This window comes from Macaca thibetana, chromosome 12, assembly GCF_024542745.1.
Source record: "Macaca thibetana thibetana isolate TM-01 chromosome 12, ASM2454274v1, whole genome shotgun sequence".
Taxonomy (NCBI): domain Eukaryota; kingdom Metazoa; phylum Chordata; class Mammalia; order Primates; family Cercopithecidae; genus Macaca; species Macaca thibetana.
In genome coordinates, this window is record NC_065589.1 from 40347949 (window position 1) to 40364224 (window position 16276).

General features: G+C 45.5%; 1 protein-coding gene and 1 pseudogene across 2 annotated transcripts in view; both read left to right on the forward strand.

Moving 5' to 3' along the window:
* The window catches only part of SUMO1 (small ubiquitin like modifier 1), a 1087495-nt gene that overhangs the window by 932840 nt on the left and 138379 nt on the right, over positions 1 to 16276 (forward strand). The window lies entirely within an intron of this gene.
* On the forward strand, positions 11937 to 12659 carry LOC126932304 (protein PIMREG-like; annotated as a pseudogene).

Below are 16276 nucleotides of genomic sequence, written 5' to 3' on the forward strand. Positions count from 1 at the left end.
CTTTATAGAAAAATATTATTCAGAGAAGTACTCCAGCAGACCTCCTAATTTGGAGGTTAAGTTAAATAATTTTTTAACTTAAAAGATGCTTGAAGTGAGTCGTAGTGGCTCATGCCTGTAATAATGCCAGCACTTTGGGAGGCTGAGGTGGGAGGATAACTTGAGGCCAGTAATTCAAGGCTGCAGTGAGCTATGATCATGCCACTGCATTCTGGCCTGAGTGACAGAGTGAGACCCTGTCTGTAATAAAGCAAACAAAAAACGTTTGAACAGGAAAAGCTATAATAAAATAAATGGAAGTAAACAACGATCAAATCCAGGCATGGTGGTGGCTCAGGCCTGTAAGCCCAGCGCTTTGGGAAACCACGGCAGGAGGATCACTTGAGTCCAGGAGTTCCAGACCAGCCTAAGCAACACAGCAAAAACTTCTACCAAAAAAATAAAAATAAAAACCAGCCCGGGCACGGTGGCTCATCCCTGTAATCCCAGCACTTTTGGAGACCGAGGTGGGTTGATCACCTTAGGTCAAGAGACCAAGACCACCCTGGCCAACATGGTGAAACCCTGTCTCTACTAAAATACAAAAAATTAGCCGGGCATGGTGGTGCATGCCAGTAGTCCCAGCTATTTGGGAGTCTGAGGCAGGAGAATTGCTTGAACCCGGGAGGCAGAGGTTGCAGTAAGCCGAGATTGTGCCCCTGCACTCCAGCCTGGCAACAGAACGAGACTCTGTCTCAAAAAAAAAAAAAAAAAAAAAAAAAAAAAATTAGCCAGGCATGGTGTCACATGCCTATAGTCCTAGCTACTCAGGAGGCTGAAGTGGGAGGATCGTTTGAAACCAGGAAGTTGAGGCTGCAGTGAGCCATGAACGTGCCACTGCACTGCAGCCTGGGTGACAGAGTAAGCCTCTGTCTCAAAAAAAGAAAAGAAAAAAGAAAGTAAGTAATACAGAGTTTAACCCAAACAAGTTATAATAAAAAAATTCAACTAAGTTTCCCTTCTTATTTACTCAAAATTTCTTGAGAAAAAGAAACAAGATAACAAAGAAAAAAACAAGGACTCCTTTGCTGTCTGCTAGGCATTTTTCAGTGAAGCTGCTTCTCAGCAAATAACACCCACTCACTCACTCAAGAAATTTTCATCATAAAGCAGAAGTGGGAAGAAATCAGCCCTCAGGTGTTTGGGCTGCACTACAGCTGCTGATTAGCTGCCTTTAGTGACTCAAGCCAAGTTATAAACAAAGGGTGAACCTCAATGTCTGTGCAGGACTCAACTTGATAGGAAATCAAGGGAATTCAAAAACAGTCATCCAACATTACATGGTTTGGCCCTTTGTTTTTCAGAAAGCTGTACTTTTTCACAATCTTTGCCTGGAACTATTGGCTATATCCCTTCCTGTAGATTCTGTTAAAAGTCTCTGAATGTCACCCTGAGGGTTAATTTGTTCCAGAAGAACAAGGAAAATAATGTTAGATCTCATCAGGATGCCTGGATTCTAGTCCAGCTTTACTCGTTAGGAGAGTGATCCGTGAATTAGTGATCAAAATATTTTTGAGTCTTAGTGTCTTTATCTCTAACTACTTCAGTCAGGGTCAGATAAATTAACGAATGCAAAAATGTCCATTGAACATTCTAAAATTCTATATGATATGGTTTGGCTCTGTGTCCTTACCCAAATCTTATGTTGAATTATGACCTTTAGTGTTGGAGGAGTCTGGTGGGAGGTGACTGGATCATGGTGTGATTGGATCAGATTTCTTTTTCTTTTTCTTTTTGAGATGGAGTCTTGCTGTGTCACCCAGGCTGAAGTGCAGTGGCTCAATCTTGGCTCACTGCAACCTCCGCCTTCCAGGTTCAAGGAATTCTCCCTGCCTCGGCCTCTCGAGTAGCTGGGATTATAGGTGCCTGTCACCACACCCGGCTAATTTTTGTATTTTTTAGTAGAGATGAGGTTTTGCCATGTTGGCCAGGCTGGTCTTGAACTCCTGACCTCAGGTGATCCGCCTGCCTCGGCCTCCCAAAGTGCTGGGATTATTGGCATGAGCCACCACGGCCCAGCCTGAATCAGATTTCCCCCTTGCTGTTCTTGTGATAGTGAGTTCTCAAGAGTTCTGGTTGTTTAAAAGTGTGTAGCACTTCCCCTTTCGCACTCTCTTGCTGCACCGTGTGAAGATTATGCCTGCTTCCCCTTCACCCTTCTGTCATGATTGTAAGTTTCCTGAGGACTCCTCAGCCATCCCTCCTGTAAATTGGGTCAACTGTGAGTCAACTAAACACCTTTTCTTTATAAATTACCCAGTCTCAGGTAGTTCTTTATAAGTAGTGTGAGAACAGACTAATACACTATATAAATGTAAAATACTATTGTTACTTTTTCACTTTGGAATCATCATTATTAAAACAGTCTTGATAGGGTGATCTTGGCTCACTGCAGCCTCCACCTCCTGGGTTCAAGCGATTCCCCTGCCTCAGCCTCCCGAGTAGCTGGGACTACAGGCACGTGCCATCATGCCCGGCTAGTTTTTGTATTTTTAGTAGAGATAAGGTTTCACCATGTTGGCCAGGATGGTCTCAATCTCTTGAGATCCACCCGCCTCAGCTTCCCAAAGTGCTGGGATTACAGGCATGAGCCACCACGCCCGGCCATCCTTAACTAGAATATTTCTATTTCAAAAAAAAATTTTATAATTAAATAAAGTTCATGCTATTCCCTCCCCCTGGAAAAACCTTTTTGTTTTCACCTGGCAAAATTCTAACCATCCTTCAAATCCCAGTTATCCTGCAACCTTCCCAGTGAACCCTTTCTAGACTTGTTTAAGAGAGTTGCCATTCCCTCCTGTGGATCTCCACTCCCCTTTGCACATATCTTTTATACTTACCAATTTAGGGTTAACATATATGTTATGATGGGAAAATATTATATATGGAACAGCTGCCCCAGGATTCCTGGGGGTGAAAGGAGTAGGAGGGTTTGAAGGGGAGACCTTGAGAAGTCTGAGGGCAGGTAGAACTGCCACCAAACAAAGACTGGAGTTTGTAGTAAAGGTTTCTCCAGAGAAACGAGGCAAGTAAAGGAGATACTTTTAAATAAGAAAGCATATATGATGCTCTTCAAATCACATTACTGAGCACTGTTCCTATATAATCTTGCCTGGAATCCTCTGGCTCTTCTATAGGGATAAATTAGGATGCTGAGGACAAAATACTTTACTATTATTATTATTATTTTGAGACAGAGTTTTGCTTGTCACCCAGGCTGGAGTGCAATGGCACGATCTTGGCTCACTGCAACCTCTCCCTCCCAGATTCAAGCGATTCTTGTGCCTCAGCCTCCCGAGTAGCTGGGATTATAGGCATGCACCACCACACCTGGCTAATTTTGTATTTTTTCAGTAGAGACAGGGTTTCTCCATGTTGGTCAGGCTGGTCTTGAACTCCGAATCTCAGATGATCCGCCCACCTAAGTGTCCCAAAGTGCTGGGATTACAGGCGTGAGCCACCGCACCCGGCCATTTATTTATTTATTTATTTATTTATTTTTTTATTTATTTGAGACAGGGTCTCACTCAGTTGCCCAGGCTGGAGTGCAGTGGCAAGATCTCAGCCCACTGCAACCTCCATCTCCTGGATTCAAGCGATTCCCCTGCCTCAGCCTCCCAAGTAGCTGGGACTATTGGTGCACACCACTACGCCCAGGTAATTTTTGTGGGGTGTTTTTTGGTCTTTTTTTTTTTTTTGAGACGGAGTTTCCACTCTTGTTGCCCAGGCTGGCGTGCAATAGCATGATCTCGGCTCACCTCAACCTCCGCCTACCAGGTTCAAGCGATTCTCCTGCCTCAGCCTCCCAAGTAGCTGGGATTACAGGCATGCACCACCACGCCCACCTAATTTTGTATTTTTAGTAGAGATGGGGTTTCTCCATGTTGGTCAGGTAAGTCTCAAACTCCTGACATCAGGTGATCTACTTGCCTCGGCCTTCCATAGTGCTGAGATTACAGGTGTGAGCCACTGCACTCGGCCTAATTTTTGTATTTTTAGTAGAGACGGGGTTTCACCATGTTGGCCAGGTTGGTCTCGAACTTCTGATCTCAGGTGATCCACCTGCCTCGGCCTCCCGAAGTGCTGGGATTACAGGTGGGAGCCACCATGCCTGGCCCCAAAACTTTAATATCTAAACACTCTCTTTTGCTGGAGGTTGCAGTGAGATCACACCACTGCACTCCAGCCTGGGCAACAGATCAAGACTCTGTCTCAAAAAAATTTTTAAAATAAAATAAATAAACATTCTTTTTTTTAAAATTAAAAAGGTAAAGTAACCTCATTAAAGAAAATTTATAGGCCGGGCGCGGTGGCTCACCCCTGTAATCCCAGCACTTTTGGGAGGCCAAGGTGGGCGGATCACGAGGTCAGGAGATCGAGACCATCCTGGCCAACATGGTAAAACCTTATTTCTACTGAAAATACAAAAATTAAGCCAGGCGCAGTGGCTCACGCCTGTAATTCCATCCCTTTGGGAGGTGGAGGCGGGCTAATCTTGAGGTCAAGAGACCATCCTGGCCAACATGGTGAAACCCAGTCTCCACTAAAAATACAAAAATTAGCTGGGCATGGTGGCATGCACCTGTAGTCCCAGCACTTTTGGGAGGCCAAGGCAGGCGGACCATGAGGTTAGGAGATTGAGACCATCCTGGCTAGCATGGTGAAACCCTATCTCTACTAAAAATACAAAAATTAGCTGGGTATAGTGGCACGCACCTGTAGTCCCAGCTACTTGGAAGACTGAGGCAGAATTGTTTGAACGCGGGAGGTGGAGGTTGAAGTGAGCTGAGATCATGCCACCGCACTCCAGCCTGACGACAGAGCGAGACTTTGTCTCAAAAAAAACAAAACAAAACAAAACAAAAATTAACTGGGTGTGGTGGCACACACCTGTAATCCCAGCTACTTGGGAGGCTAAAGCAGGAGAATTGCTTGAACCCAGGAGGCAGAGATTGCAGTGAGCCGAGATCATGCTACTGCACTCCAGCCTGGTGACAGAGCAAGATTCTGTCTCAAAAGGAAAAAAAAAAAAACGCAGAAAATTTATGTATATATATTTTTTGAGATGGAGTCTCACTCTGTCGCCTAGGCTGTAGTGCAGTGACGCAATCTCAGCTCACTGCAAGCTCTGCCTCCTGGGTTCACGCCTTTCTTCTGCCTCAGCCTCCAGAGTAGCTGGGACTACAGGCGCCCGCCACCACGCCTGGCTAATTTTTTCTATATTTTAGTAGATGGGGTTTCACCGTGTTAGCCAGGATGGTCTCAATCTCCTGACCGCCTCGGCCTCCCAAAGTGCTGGGAAAATTTATATACTCTTAAGTATATATATATATAGACGAGACTGTCTTAATTGGTTGTCTCCTCCACTAGAAGGCAATCTTCATAAGTAAAGGCACTTGGTTTATTTTGTTCACTGTTGTATCTGCATCACATAGAATAGTTCCTGGCATAGGTCCTTAGTAAATATTTGCAGAATGAATCACGAATTAAGGGCTCTATAGATTGGATGTCCATAGCTTTTGCACAGCCTTAGCTTCTCTGCAAATACTAAGAGTCAAGTAGCCCCATGCACCAGGGGACCAGAGGCTGGGAGACTACTGGTTGAGTGCAAAAGTGGAGCAAGTGGAGAAGAGGCTGCAAGGACTATGAAGGCCACTTGCAAGCTAATATGTTAGCCTGTCATTGTTTCATGGATGCTGGCAATAGTCATGACACTCCCTGGTCAGAGACAAAGGAATTCATTACTCATGGCACAGCAGATAGCATGTGTCAGCCTATTTGCATTGGTTTCCCTTGCCCTCAGGTTCTAATGGGGCAACACAATAAGCCCAGACGACACATGTATCTGCAGTGGTTTGCATTACAGCAGAGGAACCCTGGGCCAAGGGCTCAGCACTTATTGAGCAAGTAGCAAACAAGCCAATCCCCACACCCTCTAGGGAGCAAGCAGTTACAGGTAATTACAGTAGTTGCCTTGGCCTAGTTATATCTGTGTGAGTAGCTATAGACATTGCTCGGTATCAGGAGCCTGAAAGTCTTGTGGATTGGCCTACTCAGCAAGAGAATGCAGGCATGTTCAGGGCCCAAGGTGGAGTGCCTCTCTCAGCACAAGGCAGCTGAGTTATCAGCGAAGGAGGGTGACATTGAATGCTGCCAGCTTGACCCATGCTCACTAGACTCCAAATCCTAGCTAAGAGAAGCATTTAGCAGATAAAATATTCAACCTTCCGAAGGCATCATTCAGCACACAGGTTTGAATGATCAAATTGGGGAGAAGTGTGGAAAGTAAAGAGTCTGGCCCAGCATAGTGGCTCATGCCTGTAATGTCAGCAATCTGGGAGGCTGAGGTGGGAGGATCACTTGAGGCCAGAAGTTTGAGACCAGCCTAGGCAACATAGTAAGACCCCATCTCTACAAAAAATACAAAAATTAGCCCAGCTACTCGGGAGACTGAGGTGGGAGGACAGCTTGCGCCTGGGAGGTTGAGGCTGCAGTGAGCTGCGATGGCGCCACTGCACTCCAGCCTGGGCGACAGAGCAAGACACTGTTGAAAGAAAGAAAAGGAAAGAAAGGAAAGAAATGAAAAGAAAAGAGAAGAAAAGAAAAGAAAAAGAAAAAGAGAGAAAGAAAGAGGCCAGGCATGGTGGGTCATGTCTGTAATCACATTTGGAGGCCGAGGCGGGTGGATCACCTGAGGTCAAGAGTTCAAGACCAGCCTGACCAACATGGCGAAACCCCATCTCTACTAAAAAATACAAAAAATTAGGTGGGCATGGTGGTGGGCGCCTGTAATCCCAGCTACTTGGGAGACTGAGGCAGGAGAATCGCTTGGATCTGGGAGGCAGAGGTTGCAGTGGGCTGAGATCGCACCACTGCACTCCAACCTGGGCAATAGAGCGAGACTCTGTCTCAAAAAACAAAAAAAGAAAGAGGAAGAAGAAAGAAAGAAAGAGAGAGAGCGTGTGAAAGAAAGAAAGAAGGAAAGAAAGAAAAAAGAGAAAGAAGGAAAGAAAGAAAAGAAGAAAGAGAAAGAAGGAAAGAAAGAAAAGAAGAAAGAAAAAGAAAGAAAGGAAAGAATGAAAGAAGAAAGAAAAAGAAAAGAAAGAGAAAAAGCAGGGAGGGAGGGAAGAAGAAAGAACTTCAAAGAGGTTGCTTGCCTTTGTAAAAAATGTATTACATGGCAGAGTTGTGTGGCAAAGCTTACAGTGACTCTAGGGCTTTGCATCGGTCATGAATAGCTACCAAGGGAAAATTGAGATGTCCTCAACTGTGGCCTTACCCCTGCAGCCTTTTAACATTGTAGGGTGCCCAGTCCTGGGGATAGAAGGCTGGGTTTCTGTCTAGCTCTACTGCTAACATGCTCTGGAACTTCAAGGCAATCCTTTAACTTTATTGGACAGAATTATCCCTAGATTAGGATAATTCTGGCTGCAACTGCCTATGTATGATTTATTATTCCTTTTAGGACTTCTTGGCTCACACTGGTATGATTTTGTCTGATAAAAATAGTGCTGAAGTCATTGTGTGTATAGTAGGTTTAGAGAAAGATAAAACATTTTTTTGCAAGGTAGGATCTCTCATTTGAGTTTCCCTTTATTTTTCAGAAAGAATGAATGTTTAAAGCCCCACATTCTTCTACACTGCTCCACCACTCCATCCTTAGCCCATGGGATGCTTTTAGGTCTCATTTCCCTTGGGTTCAGACTTATCTCTGAGGACTCGATTAGCAGATCTGTGAAAGAGAGATAATATTTGTTCTGCTGACTTCATGTGGTTAGAGTGAGAATCACATGAAATTTAATTAAAGAAAATTAGAAGTGTAACTGCCTTTAGATACCATCTAGGACCACCCTGCATTTTACAGATAATGAAACTAAGTCCCAACCAACGTGGTGGCACCCACCTGTAGTCCCAGCTACTCAGGAGGCTGAGATGTGATGATGATCCCTTTAGCCCAGGAGTTCGAAGCTGTAGTGAGCTATGATTGTGCCACTGCATGCCAGCGTGGGCAACAGAATGAGATCCATTTCAAAAAAAAGAAAGAAAAGGAAAGAAGAAAAAAAAAAAACAAAACTGAGGCCCAGAGAGGTGTCAAAGGCTTAAGAACATGAAAGTGGCTGAGCAGGTCTAGAGCACAGATTTGGCACTTTTTCCCTGTATACTTTATTGCCTCATATTATATGCAAAGCACTTTGAAAATATGTAGCATCTTGGCTGGGTGTGTTGACTCATGCCTGTAATCCCAGCACTTTGGGAGGCCAAGGCAGGTGGATCACTTGAGGTCAGGAGTTCGAGACCAGCCTGGCCAACATGGTGAAACCTCATCTCTACTAAAAATACAAAAATTAGCTGGGCGTGGTGGCGGGCACCTGTAATCCCAGCTACTCAGGTGGCTGAGGCAGGAGGATTGCTTGAGTCCAGGAGGCAGAGATTGCAGTGAGCCAAGATTGTGCCACCTTACTCCAGCCTAGGCAATAGAGTGAGACTCTGTCTCAAAAAATTTATATATAATCTTAATTCAGGCTATTTTCTTTCATTTTTTGTTTTTTTTGAGACAGGATCTCACTCTTGCCCAGGCTGGAGTGCAGTGCTGCGTTCGTAGCTCACTGCCACCTCCATCTGCTGGGCTCCAATCGATACTCCCACCTCAGCCTCCTCAGTAGATGAGACTACAGGTGTGCACCACCACGCTTGCCTAATTTTTAAATTTTTTGCAGAGTCAAGATCTCACTCTGTTGCCTAGGCTGGTCTTGACCCATAGTGCCCAGCTGGCTTTTTTCACTGCAAGCAGGAGAGACATTCCTAGGAGATAATTTATTATAAAGATACAGGGATAGGAAGTAGTCAGGGCTCAGGAGGAACTGGAACCAGAAACTAGAAAGGTATCAAGAATCATGACAGCCACTTAGTCCATGCCATCTCTGTGTCTCTCTGGAACCATGTGGTCTCCCATTTGTTCACTTTCCTTCTATTTTTGTAGCTTCCTCTGCCTCTCTGTGCTCCTTTATTTATTTTTGTTTTGGAGACAGAGTTTCACTCTTGTTGCCCCGGTTGGAGTGCAATGGCGCGATCCCTGCTCACTGCAACCTCTGCCTCCTGCGTTCAAGCAATTCTCCGGCCTCAGCCTCCCAAGTAGCTGGGATTACAGGTGTATGCCACCATGCCTAGCTAATTTTTTGTATTTTTAGTAGAGACGGCATTTCACCATGTTGGCCAGGCTGCTCTTGAACTCCTGACCTCAGGTGATCTGCCTGCCTTGGCCTCCCAGTGCAGGGATTACAGACATGAGCAACCGTGCCCAGCCCTCTCTATGCTCTTAGTGAGAAAGGGCCACAGATATATTTTAAGTTTCATGACATTTTGGTTCAAGCACTTAATAGAAACATATTAGATCTTAGTCCAAATGTCCAGAAGATGCTTATTGGTTCGTCTTTTTTTTTTTTTTTTGAGACAGAGTTTCACTCTGTTGCCCAGGCTGGAGTGCAGTGGCGTGATTTCGGCTCACTGCAAGCTCTGCCTCCCGGGTTCACGCCATTCTCCTGCCTCAGCCTCCCAAGTAGCTGGGACTACAGGCACCGGCCACTATGCCCAGCTAATTTTTTTTTGTTTTTGTATTTTTAGTAGAGACGGGGTTTCACTGTGTTAGCCAGGATAGTCTCAATCTCCTGACCTCGTGATCCGCCCGCTTCAGCCTCCCAAAGTGCTGGGATTACAGGCGTGAGCCACCACGCCCGGCCTATTGATTTGTCTTGAGTTGAGTGTTTACCCATTATCTAGTCCAATTAGCCACAGCCAAGGAAGACAGTTCACATAGTGTAAATTTAACTATAGGGCTGTACTCAGGGTTAGCCAAACTGTGAGGTTGGAGGGAACAGTCCCCACAAGATTACCCCTACTTCTGACACCAGCTGCAAGTTCAGGGGTTTCCTCAAAACACCCCAGGTTTGACAATTCTCTAGAAAGACTCACAGAAGTCACTGAAAACGGTTATACTCCCAGTTACTGTTTATTATAGAGAAAGGATGGAAATTAAAATCAGCCAAAGGAAGAGACACATAGCACAGAGTCCAGGAGAGGTTCATGTGTAGTACTTTGGTCATCTTCTGCCTGTGGAGTCATGGACAGTGTTATCTCCTCCTGGTCACGATGTGTGACAATACACACATGCATTACCAACCAAGGAAGTTCACTGGAGCCTGAGTCTGAGGTCTGCAGAGTTTTTACTGGGGCTCGATCACACACTGCTTTTGTGGCTGCCCTTGAGTATACTCCTCTCCCAGAGTCATGTTAGTACCTTTAGCCTCCAGTTCCTCCAGAGGTTAGAACTGAAACAGCATGACCCAGAGCCTAAATCCCATTGTTAGACTGCCCACTAGCCAGAACGCCAAGCAAACAGACACTCCTATCACAAAGGACATTTCTGGGGCCTGGAGGTCACCTCCCCTCTAGCCGAGGGCAAAGGCCAGGCCTCTCTTTGGGTGGTTTTGTGCTAGAGTCTTGCTCTGTCGCCCAGGCTGGAGTGCAGTGGTGTGATCTTGGGTCACTGCAACCTCTGCCTCCTTGGTTCAAATGATTCTCCTGCCTCAGCCTCCCAAGTAGCTGGGATTACAGTGGTGCACCACCACACCCAGCAAATTTGTTTGTATTTTTAGTAAAGACGGGGTTCTCCATGTTTGCCAAGCTGGTCTCGAACTCCTGACCTCAAGTGATCCACCTGCCTTGGTCTCCCAGAGTGCTGGGATTATAGGCATGAGCCATATTGCACCTGGCCAGGGTTAAGTTAATTCTTCATTATACAGACCCACTTCCATTTTTGAAGAAGGGGAAATGTTCTCAAGAAGAAGGGCATTTCAGGTAAATAAACCCCCCATAGGTCTATTCCATTGTATGTTAGATAGGTTAAATAATTCCAGCTTCTGTAATAAATAAACCCTGCGATTCCAGTAGTTTAACATAATAAAAGTGTATTTCTCTTGTTCACAGTCCAATGTGGGTTGCTGGAAGGGTATGGGGAGTGGAAGGAAGAGAGAGGGAAAGAAGTAAGAAGGGAGAGAGAGGGGATGGTGGGAGAAGGAGGTAGCATAAGGGAAGGGGTCTTGCTCCATATGATTACTCAAGGACAAAGGCTTTTTCCATCTTGTGGTTCCACCCTTTTCTTTGTCCCTTTCTTTGTCATCTCCATTCAGCAAGAGAAGGGATGGCCAAAGAGTGAGGATTGTGCTTGAGAGGTTTTTATGGACCTAGAAGTGGTGCCCACCACTCTTGCTCACATTCCACGGGCTAGCACAGTCACATGGTCCCACCTAACTGCACTGGAGGCTGGAAGAGGGACTCTGGTTGTAGGCCAGGAAGAAGAAAAGAATACAATCACTGGTGAGCACCAACAGTCTTTGCCACATATAAACTGATTATGTGACACCAACATTAGCTAAGTCAGAATTTATTTTTCTTTCTTTGGAATTCCTTCAGCAATTACATACCCTCTATATCATAATTTTGTCATATTAAATTATATATTGCCTTAGATTTATGTCTTCTGCCTCCATTTTTACATCATAAGCAGGAATCATTCTTCAGCTGCTTTGGTTTTTACCATGATGCAGGCTATAAGGTCGGCACTGTAAGTGCATTTAAAAATCATGCTGAATTATTTCAGTAAAGACTTAGGAAGCTGGAATTTGCAGTCTGGAAACAAGCTTGGTTTAGTTGCTATGGCACAAAGTAATGATTTAAATATATACAAGGATGTTTATAATCACAAAAAAACAGTAGAAAGGGAGTTAAATATCCATTAAATGTATATAGTGGGCAGTGGTTGAGGAGCAGCTGTGCTTGGGTTGTGACTGGCATTGGTCGTGTTGGGGTCTAGTGGGCAGAGAACACTCTTGGCCAGGCAGATGGCTTCTCGGTGGCAGAGAATGGGGACCTCTATGCACTGGAGATCTCTCCAGCACCAGGAGCAGCTGGAGGACAGCAAGGAGCTGCAGCCTGTGGCCAGCCAGCCATCAGGATAACTCCACGTGGGCCCTGGGGTCTCTGTGCAGACAGTTCCAAAGGAGGCTGACCCTGAGAGCCATCAACCTCAACTTCTGCGCAGGCCTTTCCTGGAAATGCCTGGAAACCCCAGAGCCAGGGTAGCAGGGCTTCCAGGCTATAGCTCACTCAGCTAAGAGTGCCTTGGGTGCCATGTCCCAGAGAATCCAGGAGTCCTGCCAAAGTGGCACCAAGTGGCTGGTGGCGATCCAAGTGAAGCCCAGGAGAAGGAAGAGAGGGGCACAGAAGGGCAGTGGATCCCCAACTCACAGCCTGAGCCAGAAGAGCACCCAGCTGTCTGGAGACGCCCCTGCCCACGAGCCACAGACCTCTGGGAAAAGGAGCATCATGACCTCTCTGCCCAGATAGGCTCCCATGCCTACCCATTATGGCGGTCGACGTGGGAGGCTGCCTTCTGGAGCCCCTACTCCTCAGCATAGCCCCTTTGCTCTCCCAGCCAGTCTGACAGTGACCTAGAGCCTATGGGGGCAGGAATTCAGCATTTCTAGAAGCTGTCCCAAAAGCTAGATGAAGCCATTATGGCGGAAGAGAGTGGTGCTGACATCCTCTCTCTCATTCATAGCTGAGGAAGTGGCCTGCAGGAAACAAGCCCTGTCTGATCGCCAAGGCTTCATACCCAAGGTGTCTGTGCTTCCCCATGAGCTTCCTGGAGGAAGCCCCCAGGAGTCGTCAGTACCCCTGGGCCACTGCTAACAAGGACCTGACTAACAAGGGGTCCAGAGCCTCCCCTGCTCCGGCCACATCTGGATACATCAGTGACTGTCTGCCACAGCCTTAAGAGTGTCTTGGGAAGACCTTGCAGAGGTGGGAGAATTTCTCAGGGGACTCTTGAGCTTAGAAACTCATCATACACTTGACCTTGAGCCTTGTATTTGACTCATCTATAACGTGAAGTGCTAGCATCAGATGTTACAGAGCTCTTAGCTGTGCACCCAGGTGCCTGGTTTTGGGGGAGTCATCTGCAGAGTCACTCACCCGCTGTGTTTCCAGTGCCAAGGCTCTTGGGGGTCCCACTCTCATCCCTGCTTTCCCTACCAGGGACTCGGAGGAAGGTATAGGAGATATTTCCAGGCTTAAGACCCTGGACTCACTGGTACCTCTGTATATGTTCAATGCAGAGCACTGTGGGTGTGCCAGGAGGGGTAGCCCTATTCAAGAGCAATTTCTGCTCTCTGTAAATTATTTAAGAAACCTGCTTTGTCATTGTATTAGAAAGAAACTGGTGTGTGACTTTTCTAGATAACACTGCTTTCTCATAATAAAGACTGTTTGCATTTGAAAAAAAAATGTATATAGTGACATGGGAAAGATCTAACAATATATTGGTAAGTGGGCCGGGCGCAGTGGCTCACGCCTGCAATCCCAGCACTTTGGGAGGCCAAGGCGGGTGGATCATGAGGTCAGGAGTTCGAGATCAGCCTGGCCAACATGGTGAAACCCCATCTCTACTAAAAATACAAAAATTAGCGAGGCGTGGTGGCGGGTGCCTGTAATCCCAACTACTTGGGAGGCTGAGGCAGAGAATTGCTGGAATCTGGGAGGCGGAGGTTGCAGTGAGTGGAGATCGAGCCACTGCACTCCAGCCTGGGTGACAGAGCAAGAATCCATCCAAAAAAAAAAAAAATATATATATATATATATATACACACACATATATGTGTGTGTGTGTATATGCATATATATGTATGTGTGCATGTGTGTGTGTATATATGTGTATATGTGTGTGTGTATATATATATATATGGCCGGGCGTGGTGGCTCATGCCTATAATCCCAGCAGTTTGGGAGGTCAAGGTGGATAGGTCACCTGAGGTCGGGAGTTCGAGACCAGGCTGACCAACATGGAGAAATCCCGTCTCTACTAAAAATACAAAATTAACCGGGTGCTGGGATTACCCAAAGTGCTGGGATTACAAGCATGAGACACTGAGTGCATCCCCATGTATGTAACATTAAAAATAAAGTGCCTCCAAAGATAAGTGATTATCTTTCATTTCTATATTTTTAATATTTTATAATAAGGTGTGCATGTCAAAGAGATGTGCATGTCAAAGGACCAACTTGGAAGAGCTCCTGATGGTTAAAATTGGAACAATATGAATAACAAAATAAACAACATAGTATTGGATTATAAACCAAAGTATAAAATGAGTATAGTTGTCCCTTGGTATTCATTGGGGATTGGTTCTGGGACCCCCAGGAATACCAAATCTAAGGATGCTAAAGTCCCTGAAATGAAATAGTGTAGTATTTGCATATAACCTATGCACATGCTCCTTTATACCTTAAATCATCTATATATTAATTACAATACCGAATACAATGTGAATGCTATGTAAATAGTATTTATACTGTGTTGTTTTAAAAATGCATATTCGTTTTTATTTATTTATTTATTTATTTTTGAGATGGAGTTTCACTCTTGTTGCCCAGGCTGGAGTACAATGGCACGATCTTGGTGCACTGCACCCTCCGCCTCCCGGGTTCAAGCAATTATCCTGCCTCAGCCTCACATAGCTTGGATTAGAGGCATGCGCCACCACGCCCAGCTAATTTTGTATTTTTAGTAGAGATGGGGTTTCTCCATGTTGGTCAGGCTTGTCTTGAACTCCTGACCTCAGGTGATCCGCCTGCCTTGACCTTCCAAAGTACTGGGATTACCGGCGTGAGCTACCGCGCCCGGCAAAAATGCATATTAGTTTTAAATGTCACATTGTTATTTTTCATTTTCTGTTTTTTTTTTAATGTTTTTTTGATTCATGGTTGGTTGAATCTATGGTACAGAACCCATCCATGGATACCACAGGCCTACTGTAAATATGAGTTCAGGCTGATATAAATACATTAATGAATAAAAATTATTATTCTATTTTATTTTATTTTTTGAGACAGGGTCTTACTCTGTCACCCAGGTGGCACAATCTCAGCTCACTGCAACCTCAGCCTCCTGGGCTCAAGGGATTCTCCAGCCTCCTGTGTAGCTGGGACTACAGGTGCAAGCCACCAATGCCTGGCTAATTTTTGTACTTTTTAAAATAGAGGCAGGGGTCTCACCATGTTGCCCAGGCTGGTCTCAAACTCCTGAGTTAAAAGCCATCCACCTGCCTTGGCCTCCCAAAGTGCTGGCATTACAGGTGTGAGCCACTGCACCCAGCCATTAATGAATAAAAATTAGTCGAGAAGAATAAACTAATTTTTCAGACAGAATAATCCCATTTAATATATGTAGGTCTGGCTGGGCACAGTGGTTCATGCCTGTAATCCCAGCACTTTGGGAGGCCGAGGTGGGCAGATCACCTGAGGTCAGGAGTTCGAGACCAGTCTGGTCAACATGGGGAAACCCCATCTCTACTAAAAATACAAAAATTAGCCAGGCCTGGTGGTGCATGCCTGTAGTTCCAGCTACTCGGGAGGCTGAGACAGAAGAATCACTTGAACCCGGGAGGTGGAGGTTGCAGTGAGCCACGATCGCACCATTGCATTCCAGCCTAGGTAACAGAGCGAGACTCCGTTTCAAAAAAAAAAAAAAAAAGTAGATACTCCCGCTGAGCACGGTGGCTCATGCCTGTAATCCTGGCACTTTGGAAGGCTGAGGTAGGAGGATCGCTTGAGCTCAGGAGTTGGAGATCAGCCTGGACAACATGGTGAAACCCCTTCTCTACTAAAAACAAAAAAATAGCCAGGGTGATGCATGCCTGCAGTCCCAGCTACTTGGGAGGCTGAGGCAGGAGGACTGTTTGAGCCTGGGAGGTGGAGGTTGCAGTTGGTGCCACTGCACTCCAGCCTGGGTGACAGAATGAGACCTTGTCTGAATTTTAAAATAATAACAGTAATAACATCTGTAAATACTCCCTTTTCCAGGAAATGAGCTTAATTCCCTCCCAATTCCCTTTCTACCTTTTTGAAGGTAGGCTAAACTTAGTGGGAGTTGCTTCCAAAGAATAGATTACAGAAAGGGAGAAACAGGAACTTCACAATGCAGAAAGCTGGCAAACTCTGCCTTAACTAAGCAGTGAAGGTTAACTTTACCATTGATGCCATGTGTATGTCATCTGCCCTGACACGATGAAAAGGGTGCTTCAGCTCTCAGGTATTCTTTCTAAAAACCCATAATCCCAATCTACATGTGAGGAAAACACCAGACAAACCAAATTTGAGGGACATTTTACACAGTATCTGACCA